This window comes from Schistocerca cancellata, chromosome 6 (genome assembly GCF_023864275.1).
Source record: "Schistocerca cancellata isolate TAMUIC-IGC-003103 chromosome 6, iqSchCanc2.1, whole genome shotgun sequence".
NCBI lineage: Eukaryota > Metazoa > Arthropoda > Insecta > Orthoptera > Acrididae > Schistocerca > Schistocerca cancellata.
Genome location: NC_064631.1, coordinates 138,071,012 through 138,093,065, shown reverse-complemented (window position 1 = coordinate 138,093,065; position 22,054 = coordinate 138,071,012). Strand labels below are relative to the sequence as shown.

The 22,054-nt window shown below is 45.0% G+C and overlaps 1 protein-coding gene across 1 annotated transcript in view; it reads right to left on the bottom strand.

Moving 5' to 3' along the window:
- The window catches only part of LOC126088196 (loricrin-like), a 704,388-nt gene that overhangs the window by 567,434 nt on the left and 114,900 nt on the right, over window positions 1–22,054 (bottom strand). The window lies entirely within an intron of this gene.

The following is a 22,054-nucleotide window of genomic DNA, read 5'->3' as shown; positions in this document are numbered from 1 at the left end:
CCCAACAGGGCGCGCAGCAAGTTTACTGAAACAGCATAAATTATGAAACGCCGGCGTCCCGACAGAAAGAAATTGGCCGCGGTAATATTCGCAGAGGGAGGAGTGAGTGAGGGAGCGGAGGGGTGAGGGTGGTGGGAGGGGGGGTTGTAGTTAGGTGGAGCTCCTGGGGGCGGCGAGGCTCGCCGGCAATTAAACTAAAAGTTCGGGACCGCCGGTCTGCTACTGGCGGCGGTATCCGCAGCGTCCAGGCCGCGGAGCGCCGTTTAGCGTTTAGGGCCCGACGCCGACGCCGCCGCCACGCGGGCCCTCGCCGCCGCTGAATAATTCCGCGGACCTTAAATAACTTGCGCTAAGTGCGCTAATGTTATTACGGACCCGGAATTACCGCGTCTGCCAGTCCGCCGGCCAACATTTAAACGATGCGCAGCGTTTGTGGAGAGTTGCCTCGACCGCGGGCGCAGCGCGGCGAGGTACGCGGTACAGCATCGCACCGAGCCGCACCGCACCTGCTCAAAAGGAAACTTGCCAAAGACGCTACCGAGCGATTACCCACAACTCTGACGAACTTCAGCGGCGAGCTGTAGCAAAATTCAGTAAGGGGCAGTAAGAATTCTGGTGATCAGAAACCGTTAATACACTACTGCCCATTAAAATTGCTACACCAAGAAGAAACGCAGATGACAAACGGGTATTCTTTGGATAATTATATTATACTAGAACTGACATGTGATTACATTTTCACGCAATTTGGGTGCATACATCCTGAGAAATCAGTACCCAGAACAACCACCTCTGGCCGTAATAACAGCCTTGCTACGCCTCGGCATTGAGTCAAACACAGCTTGGATGGCGTGTACAGGTACATCAGCAAATGCAACTTCAACACGATACTACAGTTCATCAAGAGTAGTGATTGGCATATGGTGACGAGTCAGTTGCTCGGCCACCATTGACCAGACGTTTTCAATTTGTGAGAGATCTGGAGAATGTGCTGGCCAGGGCAGCAGTCGAACGTTTTCTGTATCCAGAAAGGCCAGTACAGGACCTGCAACATGCAGTCGTGCATTATCTTGCTGAAATGTAGGGTTTCGCAGGGATCGAATGAAAGGTAGAGTCACGGATAGTAACACATCTGAAATGTAACGTTCACTGTTCAAAGTGCTGTCAACGCGAACAAGAGGTGACCGAGACGTGTAACCAATGGCACCACATACCATCACGCTATGTGATACGCCAGTATGGCGATGACGAATACACGCTTCCAATGTGCGTCCACCGCGATGTCGCCAAACACGGATGCGACCATCATGATGCTGCAAACAGAACCTGGATTCATCCGAAAATATGACGTTTTGCCATTCGTACACCCAGGTTCGTCGTTGAGTACACCATTGCAGGCGCTCCTGTCTGTGATGCAGCGTCAAGGGTAACCGCAGCCATGGTCTCCGATATGATAGTCCATGCTGCTGCAAACGTCGTCGAACTGTTCGTGCAGATGGTTGTTGTCCTGCAAACGTCCCCATCTTTTGATTTACGGATCGAGACGTCCACTCCTGAACCGACCGATTTCATATTCTGCTAACAGTCATGGGATCTCGACCAACGCGAGGAGAAATGTCGCGATACGATAAACCGCCATCGCGATAGGCTACAATCCGACCTTTATCGAAGTCGGAAACGTGATGGTACGCATTTCTCCTCCTTACACGAGGCATCACAACAATTTCTCAGCAGGCAACGCCGCTCATTTGCTGCTTGTGGCCGGTTGGAGTGGCCGAGCGGTTCTAGGCACTACAGTCCGGAACCGCGCGACCGCTACGGTCGCAGGTTCGAATCCTGCCTCGGGTATGGATGTGTGTGTTCTCCTTAGGTTAGTTAGGTTTAAGTAATTCTAAGTTCTAGGGGACTGGTGACCTTTGAAGTTAAGTCCCATAGTGGTCAGAGCCATTTTGCTGTTTGTGTATGAGAAATCGGCTGGAAACTTTCCTCATGTCAGCACGTTGTAGGTGTCGTCAGCGGCGCCAACCTCGTGTGAGTTCTCTGAAAAGCTTATCATTTGCATATCACAGCATGTTCTTCCTGTCGGTTAAATTTCGCGTCTGTAGCACGGCATCTTCGTGGTGTAGCAATTTTAATGGCCAGTAGTGTACTACTACAGAATGAACACTATTTGACCAAAAGTATTCGAGGATTAAGTATTGAACATTATTGAGATTATTCTTATCAAGGTTTTAAAAAACCGGAATCGGTGTAGATGATGCTGAGACAACCACGGGGGTTGCCCAGAATGTGATACAGCGTATTTTTTTCTTCAACAATCTTGATTGAACATAATGAGAATTATATTACATACACGAAAGAATTGTGTTTTATCTAATCGCCCAGTTTTTCCACGTGATCTCCGTTCCATTTTATGGCCTTCCTGCATCGCGAAACAAGGTCTTGTATGCCCTGTCGGACCCAGTCCTTATCCTGGTGACGGAGCCAGTGCTTCACCGTGTGAATCACCTCCTCACCGTCCTCAAAAGTCTTCCACGAATGGCATCCTTTAATGGCCCAAACGAGTGGAAGCTCGCTGCAACAAGTCAGGTGTGCAGTCGTGGATGGTCACCCCGCTGCAAAAAAATGGTTCAAAAGGCTCTAAGCACGATGGGACTTAACATCTGAGGTCATCAGTCTCCGAGACTTAGAACTACTTAAACCTAGATAACCTAATGACATCACACACATCCATGCCCGAGACAGGATTCGAACCTTCGACCGTAGCACCAGCGCGGTTCCGGACTGAAGCGCCTACAACAGCTCGGCCACAGCGGCAAGCTACCGGTACAAATCGTGGAGCTCCGCCCAACCGCCTTCTGATGATCTCACCCTCCCTGCCCAGCGACTAACTGTATTTCTGTCGACAGCCGGTGTTCCACAGATTTTGCGCAAGCGTTTGTGAATATCCCCCACAGTTTCTTTCCCTGCAGTGAGAAATTCAATGACGGCACGTTCCTTGTAACCAACACCAACTTCAGACGCCACTTTCAAACTGTCCTACAGCTACGTTATCTATCGGAAGTGACGGAAACTTGGCCCGCTCACTCAGGAGACTTAAAATAATACATACATTACGTTTCGCATTCGTATCACTGTTTTCGGCTGAAAAAAAAAATAATGTGGTGCATTACGTTGTGGGTAGCCCTCGTAATTTAACAAGCGCACATGGGCTGTAAATGTCGGGAAACACCCCAAAAGTAGATGACAAATCTCAAACATGTGACGTCGCCAAATCACGCACCTCGTCGCACGTGCAACGTCTGGGTTTGTCGATTCTACCCACGCCGGTAAGGGGTAGTGCTATACCTCACTCCGCCAGGATACCCTGTTTTCGAACACCTTTTGTAAATGTTATCTGCTGTAAAGGTAGAAGTCACAAAGTTATTTTCCTCGTTGTAACCAACCGAGAGTTGTTCTAATTTTGTGTTTCTTCCCTTCTGTCCCTTGTTTTTATGTTTGCAGACTTTATTCAGTATAGAAAACGTAGGTCGTTTACTGCTAGCGATGCAGTTCGGAAGCTTGTACTTATTTATTTCTGACGCAATAAAAATTGAGCTTCTTCCGAACAGGCCATGAAGGCCCAACGGTACCGACCGGCCGCCGTATCATCCTTAGCCCTTAGGCGTCATTGGTTGCGGATAGAGGGGCATGTAGCCAGCAGACCGCTCTCCCGGCCGTATGTCAGTTTCCCAGACCGGAGCTGCCGCTTCTAAATCAAGTAGCTCCTCAGTTTGCCTCACAAGGGCTGAGTGCACCCAACAGCGCTCGGCAGACCGAATGGTCACCCATCCTTGTGAGAGCCCAGCCTGACAGCGCTTAACTTCGGTGAGCCGACGGGAACCGGTGTTACCTCTGCAGCAAGGCCGTTGACAGTTACAGTTGTACTAGTCGCTTTGATTATAGTCTACAATCTACACTCCTGGAAATTGAAATAAGAACACCGTGAATTCATTGTCCCAGGAAGGGGAAACTTTATTGACACATTCCTGGGGTCAGATACATCACATGATCACACTGACAGAACCACAGGCACATAGACACAGGCAACAGAGCATGCACAATGTCGACACTAGTACAGTGTATATCCACCTTTCGCAGCAATGCAGGCTGCTATTCTCCCATGGAGACGATCGTAGAGATGCTGGATGTAGTCCTGTGGAACGGCTTGCCATGCCATTTCCACCTGGCACCTCAGTTGGACCAGCGTTCGTGCTGGATGTGCAGACCGCGTGAGACGACGCTTCATCCAGTCCCAAACATGCTCAATGGGGGACAGATCCGGAGATCTTGCTGGCCAGGGTAGTTGACTTACACCTTCTAGAGCACGTTGGGTGGCACGGGATACATGCGGACGTGCATTGTCCTGTTGGAACAGCAAGTTCCCTTGCCGGTCTAGGAATGGTAGAACGATGGGTTCGATGACGGTTTGGATGTACCGTGCACTATTCAGTGTCCCCTCGACGATCACCAGTGGTGTACGGCCAGTGTAGGAGATCGCTCCCCACACCATGATGCCGGGTGTTGGCCCTGTGTGCCTCGGTCGTATGCAGTCCTGATTGTGGCGCTCACCTGCACGGCGCCAAACACGCATACGACCATCATTGGCACCAAGGCAGAAGCGACTCTCATCGCTGAAGACGACACGTCTCCATTCGTCCCTCCATTCACGCCTGTCGCGACACCACTGGAGGCGGGCTGCACGATGTTGGGGCGTGAGCGGAAGACGGCCTAACGGTGTGCGGGACCGTAGCCCAGCTTCATGGAGACGGTTGCGAATGGTTCTCGCCGATACCCCAGGAGCAACAGTGTCCCTAATTTGCTGGGAAGTGGCGGTGCGGTCCCCTACGGCACTGCGTAGGATCCTACGGTCTTGGCGTGCATCCGTGCGTCGCTGCGGTCCGGTCCCAGGTCGACGGGCACGTGCACCTTCCGCCGACCACTGGCGACAACATCGATGTACTGTGGAGACCTCACGCCCCACGTGTTGAGCAATTCGGCGATACGTCCACCCGGCCTCCCGCATGCCCACTATACGCCCTCGCCCTCACATACGGTTCACGTCCACGCTGTCGTGGCATGCTACCAGTGTTAAAGACTGCGATGGAGCTCCGTATGCCACGGCAAACTGGCTGACACTGACGGCGGCGGTGCACAAATGCTGCGCAGCTAGCGCCATTCGACGGCCAACACCGCGGTTCCTGGTGTGTCCGCTGTGCCGTGCGTGTGATCATTGCTTGTACAGCCCTCTCGCAGTGTCCGGAGCAAGTATGGTGGGTCTGACATACCGGTGTCAATGTGTTCTTTTTTCCATTTCCAGGAGTGTATTTACTAGTACCAGTATTGTTGGCCCCTGTTTTGATCACAACCGAGGTAGAATCTGCTTTCATGTCGGCCAGGGGCCTGAGGATGGCGCAGTGAAACGCTGAAACTGGTTGCCAAATAAAATAAGGTTGGAAACTAGACGGCTGAAAGGTGTTTAATGTGACATACTCTATCGAACAGCCGAGTCGCGCAACCATGTCTAAAGAGATGGACATACGGAGATAAATGTATTTTGTCAACTGAAGAAGGGCGGAAGACCGAAAAAAAGCTTGGCACAGATTAAAAAAGCTTCACTGTTCCGACTTCACAAGAGCCAGTGGCGTCATTTGGTGCAATATGGAAGGGCTTGCGATCAAGACACCACTCCATAGGCCGTCGTTGGCTTTGCAAACCTTGGAGCCCTTACTTCTCATCTAAGTAGCTCTTCAATTAACATCACGAGTCCTCCTACCAAGGAGAAATCACTGCCAGTACCGAGAATTGAACTCGAGACCTCTCCATGGCAGACAGCCACGCTGACCACTTTTTTTTTTAATTTCATTTTTTCGTTACTGTTCGTTGCATTATTTCGTGACAGACTTTCCATGACACCCGTGCAAGTCCATCGTTGATACATTCACTAATTTTTTGTTGTTGATGGTAGCTAACCCTGTGACCGAATACGCTGAGCTACAGTGTCTGCGTCCGTTCGGCCACAGAAACTGACATTGGCAAAAATGGAGCTACACAAAAAAACAGGCTGGTTGCTGTGTTTCGTCAAGTGATTCACTGTACAACCAAGGAGCTGCCGGTGTTTTCCGCAATCCGTGTTCGGGGAGACGGAAAGTAAATCTCGACTCACTGTGAAATGACACCTCCGAGAAGAAAAGCACAAGGATTTCCTACTTCCAGGAACTGGGTGTTTTTTTTTCTTTTTGTTTCCTTTCGGAGTTTAACACAGCGAACAGGCCGACCGCTGGCGGCAGCGCTCCGTGCCTGGCGTGCTGTGGTCGTGTTGTCCGCAGTCGCCGGTCGCGGCTGCACTCGCCGGGGTCCGTGCGGCGACGCGGGGGACACGCCAGCCCGCTATCGACTCGGTATGAGTGGCAATTAGGGCGGAAATGGCGCGTCCGTATGGCGACAAAACACGCAGCCTTTGAGGATTTCACTTTAATCAACGATCGCAAGATTGTCGGGCGGCGCGGAATGAGCTTTAGTCACCCACACGTCCAACCCGTCCGTCTGTGTGCTGTCGAGGATCAGCCGATATCACGACTAGCCACACACACACACACACACACACGCACACGAATCAATCTTCGGTCCTCCACAAAGGCAGATGGAAAGCGATTGTCATAAGAAACATACTCAGCGACGGAGATTAAAGAACATGATTTCCAACAGAAATTGTTTCTACAGCCCCTCTTTTTCATTCTCTCTTGCCTGTATAAGGGACAGCATCGAATGTAGTCTTTTCGTCACGCTGAAAGCCAAAAAAGACAATGTGTTTCAGGCGATACAAATTGCGTTAAAACAGGCAGATAGAGCAGCTATGATCAAAGGGTGCTTTCCGACTGCAGGAAATGAGTACTCCTGCAGCGCTCCTGCTAAATGGGTATTTTTTGCAATCGTCTCCCGGAAGAACTAGTCATCAGAGTTCAAGAATGACTGATGTGTAACACCTTCTCACCTGTGAAAGGTAAAGAGTCTTCCGAGAAACATACGCACCGTTAGCAGATAGCTCCTTAGAGACGCGGAACACTATGTCGTACATAGCTTATGCTGTAGCTTATGGACGTAGGGTGGTAGATAGCATCACACTCTTGGTACCCGTTAACCTTTTCCTTAAAGTAAACTCCAGAAATCCGATAGCAGTAGCTGTTATGCGAAGGCTAGGGTTCAGGACAGCGGATTTCTATCAGGAAATATTAAGCTTTCTAGTGTACCGCTTCTGTGTGTCCAGCATAATTCAGCGTAACTATGAAAGCAGAACAAATTTGGCAACACAACAAGAACAACTGAAAAAAAATTATCTTCGCCCTTTCAGGTAGATCGAGCAGATCATACTTGCTGTATTCCTATGTACTGCAACGAGCAGGTGTACTGCAGTACAGATCTTGATCGGCAATCGATTACTTCGATGGCAGGACCATGACATACGGAACATGCAGAAAACTTTTCGAGAGTAAAAGTCAGCTGGAATATCTCAACTTCGAAACAGAGGGGTACGAAGTATTTTGTGTCCTCCTTAGTTACATGGAACATGTTCTGACGGTAAATCTGTACGACTGCTGACAATGGGAAACTGAATTCGGGAAGTAGATGACAAGCGAAACAACGAACTCAGTATAGAGAGAGCAACAGAGAAGTATGAAGGGAGAGAGATAGAGAGAGAGAGAGAGATAGAGAGAGAGAGAGAGAGAGAGAGAGAGAGAGAGAGAGAGTGCGGGGGAGGGAAAGCCGGAGGGGGGGGGGGGGCTGGCTTCGATACCAGATACAGTAATCAGCAAAGGATTAACCACTCTAGAAATATTTATCTCACAAGCCACTCATGGAAATGTAAATATTAAACAGATCGGCTACAGTGTTATCCTCTGTTGAGTAAAGAAAATGGTTCAAATGGCTCTAAGCACTATGGGACGTAAGTTCTGAGGTCATCAGTCCCCTAGAACTTAGACCTACTTAAACCTAACTAACCTAAGGACATCACACACGTCCATGCCTGAGGCAGGATTCGAACCTGCGACCGTAGCAGCAGCGCGGTTCCGGACTGAAGTGCCTAGAACCGCTCGACCACAGAGGCCGGCGATGAATAGAGAAGCCAAATGATAAGGTGTAGGAATAGTACTGTTTTAACCAATTATTTCGAATGAATTTATAGTTAATAAGCTTTACGGCGCACTTACACAAAATCAGAATCCCCCCAGTTCGGATAAAATTTCATTAAAGATTTTAAGAATGGTAAGGCCACGGGGGGATTTCAGTAACTGCTGAAAAGCGGAAAATTGTAGATGCTGCAACACTGAAGGACCTACATGGAGTCTTTAAGAAGTCTGGGAAACAGAAGCTGTACCGGACGATTGGAAAATAGCATTAATTCACCCAGTCCACAAAACAAAAGAGATAAAACTGATCCCAAAAACTGTAGAGGAATTTCAATTCTTCCATTGAATTACAAAATTCTTTCAAAAACATTGGAAAGACAAGTAGATTTTCAGTTAGTAGAGTATCAAGGAGAGTTTAGGCAAGGAAGATCCCGTCTGGAACAAGGTTTAAATATGAAAATTATAATCGGGTGTAAAAGAATGAGAACCAAAAGCATTTATATATCATTTAAACATTTTAAAGAATCACATCATTTGATTGTCAGGGAAACATTACTCAACACCGGAAAAGAGTTTTGAGCTGACAATAAACCAGTGTGACGCTGTGACGTGTAAAAAACACCTTAACAAATGTAAAATCAAAATTGAATTTTAGATGAAATATGCAAGGCTTTTGAGATCAAAACTGATATGAAACAAGGTGATGGACTCATCAGCTCTGTATTAGAAAAAGTAATCGGCGAATGGAGGAAAGGAACAGAAGTAGAAACAATTCAAAAAATCACAACTGGGAGAAAACTGTATCATCTGAGTATTGGTTGTTTGGCTTTTGCAGCTGACCTTGCTATCTAAGCTGAAGCTATAGAAGATGAAACAATGCAGGTAAATCTCCTACAAGAGACAGTTTCAAAAGCAGGACTACGTACACGACAGAGTATATAATATATGCAATGGAGGAAACGAAATACGTGAAATCTGATTACTGAAGAAAAAAAAATTTACAAAATTTAAATATCTAGATGAAATAATACAACCAAATTCTTACAACAAATAAACTAACTTAATAGGGGCACGGTTATCAGTTATCGAATAGCCGGTATAATAAGAAATCCATGTCCATAAATGCGAAACTTCTGCACTACAGCGCTGTCAATAGATCAGAATATCTGTATCCTTCAGAATGCCTTTCGTTACATACAGCCAAACAATTGGGTGAAATAGAACAGAAGGAAAGCAAAATAATCAGGAAATTCTTGGGAGCAAAGCATGCGAATTGGAAATGAAAAGTAAGAAGTGATAAAGAAGTTTATGGAAAAACTGAACGGATATTAGACCCAACGAGGAAGAGAAGAGCTGTATTACATGGACATCTAAAAAGGCTAGGTGAAAGCAGAATAATAAAAAGAATTTTTAACTCTTTTTTGACAGAAACCAGGAAACATGAACGACGTGGATCAAAGGAGTTACAGCAGACGTAGACAAATTGAAATAACGGAGAAAGGACTAGGAAGAAGAGAAAAGTACAGAACAAAAGTAAAAAGTTTCAATGGCTTCCAGGAGCAAACAATGAATAAGACAGGCGCGCTATGGACAGAAGAAACAAGAGAAAAATATAGGTGAAGAATGAAAACCATTTGAAAGAGAGAAAAGGGAAAAGAGCGAACACGTAAGTTATTTCATGTGCTCGTTAATAGTCCAAAATAGTTCGAAAAAAAGAAAAAATGCTTTGTTGTGGGATTGTCTCTGTAGTCGATATCGCAACGGCATTCTAGTGCGTTGGTTCACGGTCTGGTGGTAACCGGTTTGAGCACTGGTCGGTGCGTCTGCACGTGGAGAACATGGGTTCGAATCCCAAGGATCTCTGAGTGGCGGTGGGGCGGGGAGGGGGGGGGGTCACGCACGATTACGTAAGGAGAGAATCTAAACCATCGCTTGCGTCTTTTCTCGTCTGGCCAGCGAGCCTTGGAAAGTCGCCTGCACAGTGCTGGCAAGGACATCCTAGCTCCGCGCGAACTGTTCCGTCGACAGCATTCCTCGAGAGTGCGGCCATGTATATTCTAGACAGGAGCGCCGCTGTCAGCGAGTGGAACGGGAAAAACAATATCCTGAATACATGGTTTCGCGAGTGGCAGCAGCGTATCTCTTGTAACATCTGTATTTGTAGCGTATCTGTCATGTCGGAAAGAAACGAGCTGCTTGATTCAGAGGCGTATAATGTATAGTAAACATAATCGCAACCAGATAATTTTTGCTTTCGTGATACGAAGTGATCATACCAGAATGAATTATATCATTGCGAATACTATTTGGACAAAATTCTTCTAGCACAAAAACAGCTCCTTTGTGAGAAGTAGCGCGTCTCCTTTCCTAATTTATTTATGGCGCCCAGTTGAGTGCTGTTGCTTACCTATGTGATGGGGATGTCTGTTTCTAATGAACAGGAATTACGATTATTTAGTAGTAGGTTTATGAAAGAATTATTAGTGAGATACACAGGAAAACTACCGAGTTTACATCGGTAACGCTATTACGTAACAAAAATGAACACACAATATAGTCTCTAATAAGCCGAAACGTCATGGCTAACCGCTTAACTGTGTGTTGGTCCACCTTTGGAACTTAATTCAGCATCGTTTCTGCTTGTCATACATTTGACAAATCCTTGGTAGATTTTTGGAGGTATGTGGTACCAGATTTCTTCGCACAGGCTGGTGCACGATAGCGTTCCAGATGTGTTCCATCACGTTAAAGTTTGGCAGATTTGGTGGCCAATGTATAATCCTGAGTTAACGATCATGCTCCTGAAACCACTGTAGCACAATTATGGCCTTATAAAGCGGGCAATTATTTGCTGTAAGATGACATCGCCGTCGGGGAAGGCACCAAACATGAAGGGATACAGGTGATCCGCAATTACATTCACGTAGACCACAGATGTCACGCCATCTTCAGTTACTACTATAGGTACCACGGATGCCTAGGTGAGTGTCTCCTTTAGCATCATACAGCCTCTCCCGGCCAGCGTCCGTGACAGCCCACCCGGATACTACAACCGATGTAGTGGATAAGACAAGTGATTCATTAGACCAAGTGACTCATTTCCGTTCATCTACAGTTCAATCTCGGTGACGACGAGCCCATTACAATCGTAATTGACGAAGAAATTGGATGGAAGGAAGTAGGGATGATTGGGATTTAAAGTCTCGTCGACATCTAGGTCATTAGAGACGGAACAGAATCTCGGATTGTTTCAAGGATGGGGAAAGAAATCGGCCGTGCTCTCTAAGGGAACTATCCCGGCATTTGCTTGGATTGAATATTTAGAGAAATCACGATAAACCTAAATCAGGATTGCTGGACGTGGATTTCAACATTTTGTCCTTCGGAATGCGAGCCAAATGTGCTAACCACGGCGCCACCTCGCTAGGTACGAAGTCATTGGGTCAACATCGGAGTATGTAGAGCATTAGCGCATTAGCGTCTGGCTTCCCATCCACACCAAACCAAGGGCTTGGCGGCAAGGAATTCAGCCATGGGGAATGGAAGTCGGCTCTGACAACTTGCCGACGTTGTTCCCGTTCTGTTATTGTTGTAAAGTAGTAGTTGGATTACAATTTCATCGGTCGATATTATGAGGAAAGCGGAGCGTTTAGTAGTGTACAATTTGTTTTGCTGCAACAAGCTTATCATCAGAAAAAAAGAAGAAGAAACAACGCTGGTGGATAACCTCTCTCTCAAAAAACATTGAGCAGTGTGATGGGACAAAATTAATGCCTACTTTAAAATTAATTTGGAATATGGGCTGTTTCATAATTTTATCCCTAATGAAAGATACAGATGCCGAATTGTTATTTAATTGTGTAGGCCCTAAAATTTCCAAAGAAAACAACTCTTTTAAGAGAGCTGTACATACAGCAGAAAGTTAATAGTCACTCCTGGTTTCGTTTCTTTCTATTTGTCGTTCACGGCGAAAAGCTATCAATAAAGACACGATTTTCTGTTTCAGATCATGCGTGTAAGTTTGTAATACCTGAGTTATTTCCGAACAAGCATCTAGTATTTCAGTTTGTTTTTATAATCGCAGTTCGTAGGAGCCCATAAACATTCCAGTTCCCGATAAAACTCTATCAGCTTTAACGCTCTCTCTTATTCCACTTCACACTCAGTTTTAAACACAATAAATACGCACCCTTAGTGAGAGCAGGCATTGCCTGCAGGGAAAACAGCAAGCCGGACGCTGTGGCCGAGCGGTTCTAGGCGCTTCAGTCTGGAACCGCGTGACCGCTACGGTCGGAGGTTCGAATCCTGTCTCGGGCATGGATTTGTGTGATGTCCTTAGGTTAGTTAGGCTTAAGTAGTTCTAAGTTCTAGGGGACTGATGACCTCAGATGTTAAGTTCCACAGTGCTCAAAGCCATTTGAACCATTTTGAAAACAGCGACTGCTGAAATTAACTTTTTAGGTTTTTATTATTGACTGGTTACACTCTTTAATTTAACAGTCACCTACTGTACTTTAAACCGTAAATTCCCGAGTTTCTGATGATGCTCTTGTTAAACTGAAAAATTTAAATACACACCCGTTCTAGACACACAACAAATCGCTACCCTGAACCAACGTACATTCGACCCGGCGTCCACACTAGGAGAGGGGTCCCAACGCCAACCAACGGCCAACGCTTTGATGTTACCGCCTACAGACCGATCCACAACCGAAGCCAACCGCTTCGTTGGCTCCGATTTGCCGCCAGTACACAATGAGCAAATCTCGGGCAACGAAGCTTTTGGATGTAGTTCGTTGGCCAAGTGCGTACGCGCCTGAACACGAAACAGGTATGTTTATTTCAAAATTCTCAGTGATTATATCTTCTCGGTGAGTATCGTGTGAACACTCCCATCTTCCAAGAAGACAACGGCCGTTTTCATATGCTCGCAAGCATGCACTCCTAGTTTGACGAATCGGGCTTCTTATCGAACCACGACTGACCAAATTTTAATCCCACGTGAGATGTCTAGGTGTGTCTGGAAGAACAGGCGTAAAGTATCAATCAACATTACCGTAGTTTTCTAGCTCTACGGTATTTAACCATACCCGAAGAAACGCTGTTACTGTACAGACTGATATCAACGCTAGAGGCGACGGCGCTGGCTGCCTGGAAGTGCCCCTAGCCACCTAGTCGCCCGCAGGGCACAGACAATGGGACTGGAGCTTCCACTCCGCTCTTCGCCTCTCCTCCAGATGAAGTTATTAACATGCATTAGACACGAGGGCCGCGCTCGCTCGCACAAGGACTTTCACACACGGCGACGCGACGTCCGCCACGAACAAATCCGTGCATGATTAATCCCGGGAAGAGCGCCTAATTACCATGGCAATTACTGCGCCTGCGCCGTCAAAATACATCACTGGCCAACGCGACGCCTCTGACGTCCGCTGCTATTTCCGAGCACTCTGCGTTGCCCTCGGAAACGGTTCGCCTTTGTTGTTCCGCGTTTCAGCGAGACTGTAGGCGGTGCTGATACATTTATGAAATAATTTTCACCGCTTTAGTTTCTTTTTACTGACATTTATTAGCACCACGTGTTTCGACATCACGCTACCATTTCAGGTGTGGTGTAGTTACATGTGAAGTGTGATGAGAGGATTATTTGTTGGGTGTGCGGAAACCTGGGTATGTACTGGAACTCAAACCTGTACAGAAAGGTTCACTACACTAGATGAATCTTTCCGCACAGAGTCAAAAGTCGGTACGTAACCCATATACTTCAGATTAATGCGTATGTAACTGTATTGCACCTGATGATGGCAGCATGATGCCGAAACACACCGTGCTAACAAATATTCGTAATAACTGAGTAAAGCAGTAAATATTATTAAATAAATCTGTAATACAGTCACTGGCCTCAATCAGTTCCGTACACATGCATAAATTTGAAACTGTTACGGTATTTAAAAATGGTTTAAATGACTCTAAGCACTATGCGACTTAACATCTGAGGTCATCAGTCCCCTAGACTTAGAACTACATCTACATCTACATCCATACTCCGCAAGCCACCTGACGGTGTGTGGCGGAGGGTACCTTGAGTGCCTCTATCGGTTCTCCCTTTAATTCCAGTCTCGTATTGTTCGTGGAAAGAAGGATTGTCGGTATGCCTCTGTGCGGGCTCTAATCTCTCTGATTTTATCTTCGTGGTCTCTTCGCGAGATATACGTAGGAGGGAGCAATATACTGCTTGACTCCTCGGTGAAGGTATGTTCTCGAAACTTCAACAAAAGCCCGTACCGAGCTACTGAGCGTCTCTCCTGCTACTTACTTACACCTAACTAACCTAAGGACATCAAACACATCAATGCCCGAGGCAGGATTCGAACCCGCGACCGTAGCAGCAGCGCGGTCCCGGACTGAAGCACCTAGAACCGCTCGGCCACAGCGGCCGGCGATACGGTATTTCTCAGCTGATAAAAAAACTAAAGATCGTACAAGCAATCGTAGCAGTTCACTCCCTCCTTTACATCTGGAAAAAGAGTCACAACAGCCACACTAACTCGGAAGACCTACGAGAGGCTTGTAAACTGAATGTATAGTTACATAAACTGTTTTCGGTGCACTTGTCACGTTAATTCAATATGAAACTCCGAACTTTTGAAAGTAGCCAACATTCTTATTGTCAGGAAGCAAAAAGTAACGAAATTACACAGATGTATTAGACGCAGCAGTGGTCCCTGCGAACTGCTGCTGTTTATAACATTCCGCGCTGAAAGTGACATTAAATCTGTTAAATCTGTACGCTTTCGTTACTTCCTCGGCAGCCAGTGGCATTCCTGACGATGACAGTGCTAGCTATTGTCGAAATCTCTCAATTTCGTACTAAATTAACATGGAAGTGAATCTAGAAAAGTTTACTCAACAAATCCGTCACAAAAGACTTCGCACTTTTAAGAAGTCAGAGAAGCACTGCAAAAAAATTACCACATGGTGCCAGTAAACACGGAATGATATGAAAAATAACAAAGAGCGGCTGCTCGGACAATTCGTTTCGAAACGCTATTGGCGTAGGCCAAAATGTCACCGTAATCGTAATATACTTGTTAACTCACGGACGTCAAAGTTTTAGTTATCATCTTCATTCTACAGTCTGTTTTTTACATTTTTCGGTTGACAAGATACACAAAGTATTTAAAAAATTGTTCCAGATTTTGAGAGGCGCTAGTATTGACCACAATATGACACAAAAGTTTAGTAAACTAGGACTGTAAAATTTATACCTTAAGGCATAATGTTCAAAGGCGTGTGAAATCTTACGGGACTTAATTACTAAGGTCACCAGTCCCTAAGCTTACACATTACTTAACCTAAATTATCCTAAGGACAAACACACGCAGCCATTCTCGAGGGAGGACTCGAACCTCCGCCGTGTTCAGCCGCACAGCCCATGACTGCAGCGCCCAAGACCACTCGACTAATCCCGCGCGGCCCTACCTTAAGACCTAGGCACACTTGTGCATCTTCGCAACTGTGAGATAGATCTCTTCTACTACAAGCTTGGCAAAATATTTTTAAAATGAAAACCATGAGTGTTTCAAAGCGGAGAAAGAAAGTTTAGAAGCGAATCAGGGACTTCAGTTGTGCCCAGCTAGGTCCTTCTAACGCAGAGCAGATGACTTCATTGTAGACAACACGCACTGCATACACACACGGCAGAGTGCTTACTCCCTTTACGCCTCTCAGGGCCATAACCATACAAAAAGATGCCTGGTGTCACCATGTAGCATTAACGAACATTTTGTCTTTACCAGAAGGTGGTCTATAACCCCAAGGGCTTAATGCAAAGTCCTTGAAACATCCTGTATATAAAATAAGCAGTTCTTTATTTTTGTTTTACGTCCATCACGCATGAACCCTCTTGAGTTTACGTTAAGGATAAAGTGTTCCGTTCTCCAGTTCCTGATGTTGAGACTCTTACGGCACAAATACGAAAACTAAATCTACATGGCTACAATGCAAATCACACTTAAGTGCCTGGTGGAGGATTCATCGAACCACCTTCGCAATAATTGTCCGTTATTCCACTCTCGAACAGCGCTCGGAAAAAAAACGAATACTTTTACCATTCCGTGCTAGCTCCGTTTTCCCTTAAGTTAGTATGATGATCATTTCTCCCTATGTAGGTCGGCGTCAACAAAATTTTTTTGCATTCAGAGGAGAAAGTTGGTGATGAAAATGTGAGAAGGTTCTGCCGTAACCAGAAACTCTTTTCTTTTAACGATGTCCATCCCAGATACTGTATCATGTCCTTGATAACCTCTCCCCTATTTCTCGACAGTAAAAAACGTGCTTCCCTTCTTTGAATTTCTCGATGTACTCCGTTAGTCCTATATGGTAAGGTTCCCACCCCGAACAGCAGTAATCCAAAAGAGGGCGGACAAGCGTTGTGTCGGCAGTCTCTTAGTAGATCTGTTGCATCTTCTGAGTGTTCTGCCCGTAAACCCCTGCTTTGTTTCGCTTTCCCCACAACATTTTCTACCCGTTCTTTCCAATTTAAGTTCTTCGTAATTGTAATTCCTAGGTATTTAGTAGAATTTATGGCCGTTACATTTGATTGATTTATAGTGTGACCGAAGTTCGATGGATTCCTTTTAGTAGTACTCATGAGGATGACCTCACACATTTCAATATTTAGGGTCAATTACCAATTTTCACATCATAGAGACACCTTAACAAAATCCTTTTGTGAATGGTTTTGATCTTCTGATTACTGAACTAGATGATTGGTTCAAATAGCTCTGAGCACTATGGGACTTAACTTCTCAGGTCATGAGTCCCCTAGAACTTAGAACTACTTAAACCTAACTAACCTAAGGACATCACACACACCATGCCCGAGGCAGGATTCGAACCTGCGACCGTAGCGGTAGCGCGGTTCCAGACTATAGCGCCTAGAACTGCTCGGCCACTCCGGCCGGCAATACGGAATCAATCTGAAATTCGTTGTCGATAGCACTCAACACTTCATGTGAGTAAAGAGCCAGTTGTGTTTCACGAGACCGATGTTTTCTAAATCCGTGTTGATTATATGTCAATACACCGATTTCTTACAGGTAATTCTTAATTTTTGAACACAAAATACATTCCAAAATGCTGCTGCATATGGAAATTAATAGTGTGGAACCTGTAATTTAGTGGACTACTACTACTGTCTTTTTTGAATGTTGGTTTGACCTGTACAACTTTCCAGTCTTAGACCACAGATCTTTCATCGAGCGAGCGGTCGCATCAGCATACCCTGGAAGGAACCTGATTGATATACAATGTGGACTGGAAGACTTGCTTTTATTAAGTGAATGAAGTTGCTTCACTACTCTGAGCGTTCTACTAAGTTACTCATGCTGGCAGCTGTTCTTGATTCGAAGTCTGGAACATTTACTTCGACTTTTCTGGTTAAGTAATTTCGGAAGGCTATGTTTAGTAACTTTGCTTTAGCAGCAGTGTCATGGATACTATTTCCATTGCTATCTCGCAGAGAAGGCATTGATTGTGTCTTGCCGCTAGCATACTTTACATACGACCCGACTCTCTTAGGATTTTCAGTCAGGTTTTGAGACAAAGTTCTGTTGTGGAAACTGCTACAATCGTCTCGCATTCAAGTCCGCGCTAAATTTCGAGCTTGTGTAGGAGATCAGATTTAAAGATAGATTTTCGCCAATCTATCGAGGGTAAATTTAAGTCACTACCAGCCATAATCATGTGAGTCGGTTAAGTGTTTGAAATTAGACTCAAGTTTTCTTTGAATCTTTCAGCAATTGTATCATCTAAGATGAGTGATCGGTAAAAGAATTCAATTATTATTTTATTCCGGTTGTCAAAAATGACGTTTACCCATACTAACTCACAGGAACTACCTACCTACTTCACTAGAAGATAAACTACTTCTAACAGTAACAAACACGCAACCGCCAACTGTATTTAGCCTATTCTTTCTGAACATCGTTAGGGCCTTCGCAAAAATTGCGGCTGAGCTTTTGTCCGGCTTTAGCTAGCTTTCAGTGTCTACAACGATTTGAGCATCAGAGACACATATAGCGCTTCGAACTCTGGTACTTTCCCTACACAGCTACGACAATTTACAACTGTTATACCGCTGATTCCTAGATCTACGTTCTTCCTATGTTCGACTTGCACCCTTTGTAACTGAAGTCCTTTCTATGTTTCCAGGAATCCCAGTAACCTAAAAAACCGCCCAGTCCAATCGACACAGCCACAGCTATTCGGGTATCCGCCTCCTAAGTGTAATGGACTCCTGACCTATTTAGCAGAGCCTCAAACCCCACCACCCTATGAGGCCCAACTCGAGGAATCTGCACCCCACAAGATCGCAGGACCATTTGAGCCTCTGATCCAGAGATGCTGTGGAGGCGATGACGAAAGTGATGTCCGCAAAGACATGAAGAAAAATTGAGTACTTGGTAAACGTTTTATGGGAAACAAGCGTGGCACGTGCGGAAGTGTATCCATATAAAACTTTAGAGTTAAACTTCCATCTGCAAGAAGCCGCACAGAGGTATCTAGCATAGCTCATTAGAAAAAAAATTTCAAATGAGCGAAAGACAGTGCTTATTCTGCCTGCTTGGTTGTTCGATAGGCCAATATGGAACCACATACTATGAAACGTCTCGTTTTAGAAGCTAGCTATCGGTAGGGTAGCGTCCAAGGTATACTTTTGGGGGATGTTGCTGCATAACTAAAACCGTCATGAAACCGAATCTTAAAGCTCTTTATAATGAATGGTCCTATCAGAGCTGGTATGCCTTTTTCTTCCTCTTACGACTGAACTTAATTGCCCAACCAGCCACAGAACGACCTACGGCTTAACAACAGATCTAAATCACGTTACACCTAGGCATTTTTCATATTAACAAACGAAATCGACTGGTGAAAGAAGGGATAAGAGACAGAAAAAGAACTACAGCTGAATGAGGATTAAGTCTTGGATCGTTGGATCTATAGTGCATTGTCACCAAGCCACTACTACAATATTAGAGCACGTTATATGCAGAGGACAGTTTAGATAAATTTGTGTACATGACAGTGACACTAAACACCACATGGACGCCTGTATGAAAAGAGCAGAAAAGCAACAGGCATGAGGTCCTGTATTCAGTCTCCAGACAACGACTCAAGATGTTATAGAATGGGTTTGACTTGTCTCGAATTTCGTAGTGCTGAGATTATTTAAGAGTAATAGCTAGTAAGTATGTAACCATGTTGTCTGTCTGCGACGATTACCGCAGGGCAGTTGAACGCTATCTAGATGCGCGACCAAGTGTTTGATAAACGTCTGGAACTTTTCATACTAAAAGCTACTAAAACGGAAATTATTTTCTTTATCGAGATGTTACCAGAAATTGTCAATATGATATCGGTTAAATGTATAATGTAATATCACTCTTTGCTCAGTTACAAGTGTCGCATCTGGTGAAAAGCACGTACCTGCGTTCCAAGAGCTCGCGCGATTGAGTCACGGTCTGATCACGCAAATTTTTAGTCTGTCTGTAACCTAGCCTTCACCTCTCAATGACGCGAAGATATGACAGAACGTGGTTCGCATTCCACGTTAAACTGTACATCCACTGTTCCTAGTGCGATACCCAGGGTCGAAGTAGCGTCCAATTGAAAGAGTTGCACTCGGCCACTGAGCCACACGAGATTTTTATTACCGTCAGAAGTTTCTCGCAGATATTTACGTCCGCAGAACTTTCGTAATCTACTTAGTCTCCTCGCGTCTGCTTGCCACGATGGATGTTTCATACTCCACAGAATGAGATTGCCGCCGAATTTCTTAACATCTGTCCGCCGAGTATTTGTAAATATTGCTGGGGGCCCTGCTTCATCCCAGCGAAACCTTTCTGTTGCTAATGGACGCACGAAACGGCCGCCGCGTTAAACACGAATGACGTGAGCTCGCGCTGCTCTGCCCTCCTGAAAAGCCACTCCACAAGGACGTCATTCGCTTGTCCATCCGAGGGCCCCATGTTTTATGCATGTCTCCATCAGAGTATTAAAGCAACGTATGATTGTAAAGCCGTTCACAACAAAGTTTACCAAAGCCATCCATATTTCATTCTACACGTTCGTACGATAACCGAAGAAGAAAACAAATAAAAGGGAGCGAGCCCTCGTTCATAATGCAAGCGCATTAAAACACACCTGCAGTCTCTCAGTAATACTTCGCCTCTTGCTGCTGATTTCACTTCCAGCTGTGCATTTTGTATTAAAACAAAGTTACTGAATTATGAACTTACTCCGCAAATGATGTGCAGAAGGACAAACTGTGCAGCATTCTCCACATGGAAACCAACATAAGTGAAAGTGCAACAGAGAGCGTGAAAGCTCTCTGGTGTAAAGGCTAGGCGCGCGTACGAACACGGCATTCGGTCGTGTTCGCACGCCTTCCGCTGGCTGTTGGAATTTTAGTGAACTATCAAAGGAAGTTCGCGTCCTCTGCGCTTCGGCGATAGAGTACAGAGAGATTTCGTCTCCTGTCTTGTCTACTTTCGTTGTTGAGATGAGTTGCGTGAACGATGGAGTGGTCCGAAAAGAATGTAATGTTGCTGATAGAGGAATATCGATATCTCACATGCTTCTGGGACCCAATAAATCGACAACACAAACGCTGAAGCAAAAGAAATATGACTGGTAGAAAATTGCCGAAGCACTCAAAGGTCCTAATGAGGACGTGAGAAAGACGATAAATTTTTTAACGCTTTCATCAAGAGGGAACGAAGTGAATAAGCTTACTCTGTGTCTTTTTTTATTTTTACAAAGGAAAAGCACAATAAATTGCCTTATAATAAACAAGTGTGAATAAGTGTCTACTATACGCCAAACCGCGTAGCTGGACCTAACGTAGTTCCTCAGAAATAATTTTTTGTAGTCAGGGATAGATTTTATGTTCACACTGTGAAAGTGGAACATACTGCGCCAGTGTTTCATACGTAAATCACAATTTTATTGTTTCATAATATAATTTCTTTCATCCTGCAGTAGTTACCGACGCTAGAGGTTACACAGACTGATTCTGCTGCTCCTACCTAAGGGTTTTATGAACCCACAACGCCTTCAAAAAGCAAGTGCGAGATTTTCATATTCTATCAGTCACTATGCGCAAACTATTAGTCCTACACAATAAATTAACAGGACTTTTTTGTAGGAAATGATGTGGCTGAATTCTGTACTGGGATACGTTTTCGGTGGTGGCCATGGTTTTCGAGTTGCTCATAAAAACGCATTTGACGACTACTTCTGTACGTTTTTCTTGTATAATTCGAAAACTATGGCCTCTAGCAAAAATGTGTTTCTTACAAAAATGTCCTGTTCATTTTTTCTGTAGAACTAATAGTTTGTGTATATCGAGCGAGAGAATATGAAAATCTTGCATGTGATATTTGAAGGCGTTGCGGGTTGCATAGGACCCATGGACAGCTGAATCACCATAGCAATAAAATAAAAGTAAAATGATTCTACGTTTTTCTACTACTTTCAGCTACTTAACAACTTTATGTAGTAGCGTGGAGTAACTGACCATGACGGATTCATACTCTCCTGCAAATTAATTTTTACTACTGGAGTTAAGCTGATATAAAGCCAGTGTAAAGTATCCCTGAGAGCAATGCCTTAGTGGTAACAACGCTCGTCCAAGTTTTAAGCTCTTCTTTTTTTAGCGGATAACATTAGATTATACATGATTTTAGGAGTATTTTGACTGCTTGCCTACATACATACTTGTCTTGTTACGAACCAGTATGAGACCTCTTGGTCAAAAAGAGTTTCCATAGTTGCATTTAGCTGGCAAAGGGAGGCAAGAGCCGTTCATTCCGTAACCACAT